Below are 6,771 nucleotides of genomic sequence, written 5' to 3' on the forward strand. Positions count from 1 at the left end.
GAATGTGAAGATCTGATATTACTTTCCTCTTTGGCTCTGGGCATACAACTGGGTAACAATACTGTGGGAACTGAAACAAAAACAAAAATGAAAAATATCCAAAAAATAAACAACAATAATCATAGCAGTAGTGGATGGAATAAAACCTGTGTGTGTGTGTGTGTGTGTGTGTGTGTGTGTGTGTGTGTGTGTGTCTGTTCATGCATAGACATGCCTGTACTTGGGCTTGAACTCAAAGGCTGGGATATGTCCTTTAGTATTTTTGCTCAAGACTGTGGAGCCACACCTCCACTTCTGGCTTTTTACTGATATTCATAATTGGAGATGAGAGTCTCACGTCCTCTTTCCTTTGAACCAGAATCCTCTGCTCTCAGCCTCCAGAGTATTTAAGATTACAGACATGAACCACTTGTGCCCAGCTCTTTATTGTTAGTGCTGAGGAAGAATCAGACTTGGGAATAACTTTGGTACATTGTGATCCAAATTCTCTTTTCTGCAGGTCTTTGGGGGTCCTCTGGTGCCCACAAACATATCTGGGTTCCCTCTGCCTTTGGACCCAGCCAGACAGTTCTAGGCACACAGAGATCCTCACAGCAACTCCGAAGTCTGGAGATCTTTTCCACCTTCAGACTTTGCATGTTGTTCTATCTGGCTGGCTCCTCACCTGCTCTTCTTACTTTGAAAGTTTCTTTCTCAGCACTAACTCTGGTCTGCTTTCTCTAAACATTTCTAAATTACAGAGAGAATTACTTTTTCTTTCTCTTGTGACTAATTACACTGTCATCACCCTTGTAACTTCATTGTATTGAATATATTTATGTGATGCAAAGGGATGCCATGACATATGCCTACAACAAGGAATAATTAAATCAAACTAATGAAAGTGTCTATTACGTCCCATTCTCCTACTTCTTCCTCATAGTTTTTATACATTCTACAGACCAGTCAGTGTATTCACCTTTTCTAAGGTGTCCTTTTCTTTTTGTGGATGGCTGTTAGTGGTCAAGCCCGGAACCTTTTGTTCTGCCATCTTGCTCACCTTGTACTTCCACCCTTACCACTTTGAATTTAGGACAGAACTCAGGTATTTGCCCATCACAATGACAACTATACTAAGTAGTGGATGAGCAATTGGGACTTAATTAGAGAGGCAATTTAGAAAGGTGAACAGAAGGGCATTATAGAAAAGCGAGGTTCTGATAAGCTACTTCCCTCTGGACTCAATTCAAAATTTAACTTGCTCAGAAATCTTTCCAGAACAACAGCCTGACTGCTCATTAATTCTACAGCAATCATTCCTCTATTTGTCATCTTCCCAGCTGTTAGAGACACTCTTCGTATCAAATGATTTTGCCCTTGTCGACATACTACCTTGCATTTTTAACATCACAGTATTAATGATTTTGCCTTCTTAGGCAAATCCTTAGGATTTCCATAAAAGTTTTGCCTTTGTAAGTTGAAGTCACCATTTTACTTTTTCTTCTACTTCTCCTTTTATGCTATATATGTTACAGTGTTGTGCTCAGAGGAGGAGCTTAGTGCACGTTTGTAAGACATGAAATTGAAGTGATTCTCAGGTGTGTGTGTGTGTGTGTGTGTGTGTGTGTGTGTGTGTGTGTGTGGGTGTGTGTGTGTGTGCCGGTTTTGCAGCTTGAACGCAGGGCCTGGGCCCTAATCCTGAGCTTTTGTGTTTAGCGCTAGCATGCTACCACTTGAGCTCCACTGTTAACTTTTTTGGTTGGAGATAAGGGTCTCATAGACTTTCTTGCTTGGGCTGGGTTTAAAATGTGATTCTTAGATCTCAGAGTAGGTTGTACTAAGGACATGAGCCATCAACATCTAGCTGTGGAATTCTACTTTTTATTTTCTTCTTTCATCTAATTGTCTCGTAAGAAATCAGTAGAAACCTTGGGCTCTACTAGCAGAGATCTGCAATAGAGCAAAATCTTGATACATAAGGCCATATAGTAGGACGCTAACTGAAAGGACCTCCAGAATATTGAAACAAAAGCCATATAACGAATGATTGTTGTCCTTAATGTACTATGTTGTCTCTCATCTCCTTTGCTGTCCCTTGGGTATCTCATATTGTTACAGTATCTCACTTTGTTATCTGATATATTGAATTTATTTGTATTTGGTTATTTGAAATTTGATAGGGAAGGGGGGAAAACCAAGATGGGTGGGGGGGTGGGGGGGAGGGTAATGGGTACCAAGACATGTGAAAGGGTATCAATGTATGTGAATTAATGCACCTTCTATCTGGCAAATATCATGTAACCCTTTTACTAATCACAATAAAAATTAAAAAAAAGAAATAAAAAGTTGTATTTGGTACATCTTTTTTTTTCTAGTTGTGGGGCTTGAACTCAGGGCCTGAGCACTGTCCTTGGGCTGTACTCAAGGCTAGCACTCTACCACTTGAGCCACAGCACCACTTCCAGCTTTTTCTATGTATGTGGTACTGAGGAATTGAACCCAGGTCTTCGTGCATGCTAGGCAAGTACTCTTAACCACCACGCCAAGCTCCCAGCCTCTGGTACATCTTTTAAAAGGTTGACATACATTTAGAAAGTTTGTGTAGTCATTATCTTGAATTTCTAAGGAAAGCTGATCTTTGAATTTTTGTGAAAAATAAAGGTCAAGCCAGAAATAATTAGGTGCATTAATATGAGCTCTTCCTGTTTGTCATGAGAATGAAAATGTATATATTTTCTGTGGAAAGAGCTTTTGTTCACAATCACTTTTTGGGGGTGGGATATCATTGACAAATTGATAGCAAAGACCGTTTAAAAATTTTATTTAAAAAGGGTTTTCTTTCAAGTTTATCAAGTGATAAACTTCTGACTTCCTAAATGACACGACCTTTGGAGGTGGGCAGGAGCGGGTAAGGAAAACGAGAGCAATTGCAATGTTATCATCTGGAGAGACTCTTTGAATATAAGTAATTCACTATTATATATCCCTGACATATTGAAAATGAGTAATTTACACATTCATAGACGATTTGGTCTCAATCTGGGCCTCTTACACATAACAGCAGAGATACTTCTAGAATAACAAACTCATGTGGAGAGGTGTTCCCCTTTGACTACGTGAATAGAGACCTAAGGGCAGCCCAGATCCTGTCTCTACCACTGCCCATGGGGTACACAGAAACTAAAGTAGGGGCTTTATTTTTCCAGTAGATCTCTTATGTAGTTCTTGTCCTTCAACATTTTTCCCCCCAACAATTGGAAACTCATAAATATACCTTTATAATGGTCCAAATAGATGATGCAGAAGCCTTGCTACTTACAAGAGTATTCTATTATATTCTTTTTTTTTTTTTTTTACCAGTTAGCCACTCTTGTCAAAATATTCCACTGGGTTGGGAAGCTCCAGGCTGGGCTGCCTTATGAGGATTGTATGGCATCTATTATTCTGGATCCGGGCAGCTTCTCGTTAATTTCATTTGTTTCTCACAAAGGTAATATTTAATTCTTGGTGTGAATGCATGCTCCCTTTCCTTTCCTTCCTTTCTTCCTCCCTCTCCCTCTCCCTCCCTGCTTCTAGCATCCTCTCTCTTTTTCTTTAGTCACTGTACTAGAGTTTGATATCAGGGCCCTGTGCTTGGGTAGGCAGCTGCTCTATCACTTGAGCTATCCAATCATATAACTTGATTTTTATTTTCAGTTAACACCCTGTGAAATATTGGTTGATGCTCTAACCTCTTTCACATTTCCCAAGAATGCTACTTTTCCCAAGAATATTTTCTCCTAGAAAAGCTCTCACTTTTTCTCATGTAAACTTTCTATTTGAAAGGTTCCATGTACTTATCCAACAAAGTCCTTGAAAATGTCTGAGGTATGAAGATAATGCTTAAAGTAGAGTTGCAATAGCTCAGGGCTCAGTTCATCATGCCTTGTTTTGGGAATTTTTAGAATAGTGATTTTTAGTTATGCCTGTACGAGAATATTTTTTTTGGTCTGTTCTTTCCTTTGTGTTTTTAAAAAGCATTTTTTAAAAATATAATTGTATTGCTTTTATTAAGATGCTATACAGAGGGGTTGTCATTTCTTAAGTCAGATAATGAGCACAATTCTTTTTTGACAATGTCACTCCTTTGCCTTCTTTCTCTTTCTGTATTTTTTTGTAAAGGTGATGTATAGAGAGGTTACAGCTACATAAATTAGGTATTGAGTATATTTCTTTTTGAACAGTGTCACCTCTTCCCTTGTTTTCTCCCAGATTTTCCCTCCCGATCTTCCTCCCCAACAAGTTATAATAATAATGTCTAGTGAATATCACTGCTGCATTTGTTTTCCCTTTCCTTTATATGTTTTGGCAAGTTGTTATTTCTTTCTTTAATTTTTTAATTGTTATTAAAAAGATGATGGCATCCCACATGCGCGCCGGGCTTTCGTGGCCGGATGTGGATCCAGCATGGCGTCTGAACGCAAGACCAAGTTATCCAAGAATCTGCTGCGCATGAAGTTCATGCAAAGAGGACTGGACTCAGAAACCAAGAAGCAGCTAGAAGAGGAAGAAAAGAAGATCATTAGTGAAGAACATTGGTATTTGGATTTGCCAGAGCTTAAAGAGAAAGAAAATTAATGCTTCAGATGAATGCTAAGAACAAAGCAGAAGAGGAAGAAGAAGATGAAACAGTGGAGCTTGATGTGTCAGATGAAGAAATGGCCAGAAGATATGAAACCTTGGTGGGGACAATTGGAAAAAAATTTGCCAAGAAGCGGGATCGTGCCAATTTTGAAAATGGAAACATAAAACCAAGAAAAGTAAAGAAGATGTTCTTAAAGTCCCAAGACTAAAATAAATGCTCTAAAGTAGGGCCCAGGGATGCTGTGAAAGCAGCACATTTTAGAACTCAACCTGGTGGTATTCTATAGTTCATATTGTAATGTTTATTTGTAAAGAAATGTGTAATTTTGGAAACATGCTGTTTTTGAAACAGATGTGTAATGGGTGTTATACATCCTTTCCTAATGGTTTTCATCAATATTGAAATTTCAACCATGATCTGCAAATGTACTTACACGTAAAGGGTTGCTTGCATAAAGATTTTTTACCTTTTTATATATATGTAGTTCTTCACTGGCTATCTCAGATTGACTCATACAATCGAAAGTAAAATTTACATTTTACTATTAAATTATTAATCATGAAAAAATAAAATAAAAAGATGATGTACAGAGTGCTTACTATTATATGTTAGGTAAGGAGTATAATTCTTTTTGGACAATGTCACCCTTTCCAGTTGTTACTTAAAAAAATACAGAATCACTTCATTTTACCTCAGTATTTTATTTTATGTAATTTATTTAATCTCATTAGTTGCAGCATGACCTGAGGATGTAGGAGGAAGATCTTTTGATCAAATGGAGCTATTTCCAAAAATTCTGCTAGGAAATCATGGCCTCATATGTGGGTCTTTCTTAGTTTTGCTTCTCCTTTAAATTGACTTGAAGTCTTTCGTGTTTTATTGGTGACCTAATCAGCAATAAAGTAGTCATGAAGTAGACAGCATCTCAAAGGAATGAAATGATATTCTACATGGTTAAAATCGAAGCTAAACCATCTTTTCCAAGGCCTTACCGCTGTTCACAGACAGGACAAGCGAATGGAATAAAAAAAAAGAAAGATATGACATGCAAAAGCCATGGAAAGCTGACAGTTAAAGAAGGCAAAGACACTTACTGGTCTTAGTCTTTTTTTTTTTTGCCAGCATCACTGTTTATTAACAGATCCAATTACATAATTAACGTGGCAGACACCTCAGTTCATCCTTCTAATACACCTATTGTTCTCATTCTCCCTGTTGTACCTTAGTCTTTAATCTACAAAATGGCCCACTTGCATTTGGCATCTTGAGAGAGCAGATTCAAAGATCACACTGTTTTTGTTTTTCTTCTGCACATTTTGGGATTTTTAAACATGTACAAGGCATGTTACAGATTTGCTCAAAATCAGCTGTTGGGGATGTAGCTCAGTGGCATATTAAAACTATACTTGCATAACATGCATGGGCCTTTTGTACAAACCCCCAAACTGCTGGAAAAAGTAACGTGCCAAAAATGAAATACTGAATTTGATTTACTTGCACGTAACAAATGCTTATGCAATATTTCATGTGCTGGTCACTACTCTTGGTTCATTTATTCCTTATGACAACTCTAGAATAAGGTGTCATTTTTATTCCTCCTTCCATACACGACAAAATGAAGGCATAAGTGATTAACTCTCATGTCACTCACTCAGCAAAGCACAAGAGCCAAGATTGAACCCCAGATATTCTGGGGTTTCCGTGACTATCATTATGCTATTTACTGCCTCAGGATGTTTCAGTGATATTTCCCAAATAACGAACTGCAAAGCGGATGTGGACAGTGACAGTGACATGGTACATTACCTCTGAAAAAGACCATATGATTATGCTACACAGCTCCTATGTAGAGTCAATTTATCATATAAACTCTCTGAGCTATTGACAACCTGACCGTGAGATGATGTCTAGAGAAAGAGAGGCAGGCAAAAGGAAGATTGAGATGAACTTTACATGTCAAGCCAAGGCACTTAGATCATATTCTGAAAGTGACAGGAGTTCATTAAATAGGTATGTGTGTATGTGGTATGCGTGTGTTGACTGAGCTAGGGCTACAGAATTTCAGTATATATTCTGGAAAAACCAATCATGCCTTCTGGCTGGGTTCTAGTAGAGAGAAGAGTTGTTAATGAGGATTTTGAATGCCAGGGCAATGGCAGATAGCAGTG

The 6,771-nt window shown here is 38.0% G+C and overlaps 1 pseudogene; it reads left to right on the plus strand.

Annotated features, from left to right (window-relative positions):
• The first annotated feature begins 4,420 nt into the window (after positions 1–4,420).
• On the plus strand, positions 4,421–4,871 carry LOC150067127 (M-phase phosphoprotein 6 pseudogene; annotated as a pseudogene).
• The last annotated feature ends 1,900 nt before the right edge of the window (positions 4,872–6,771 follow it).

This window comes from Megascapheus bottae, chromosome 2 (assembly GCF_031878675.1).
Source record: "Megascapheus bottae isolate mThoBot1 chromosome 2, mThoBot2.hap1, whole genome shotgun sequence".
Lineage (NCBI taxonomy): Eukaryota > Metazoa > Chordata > Mammalia > Rodentia > Geomyidae > Megascapheus > Megascapheus bottae.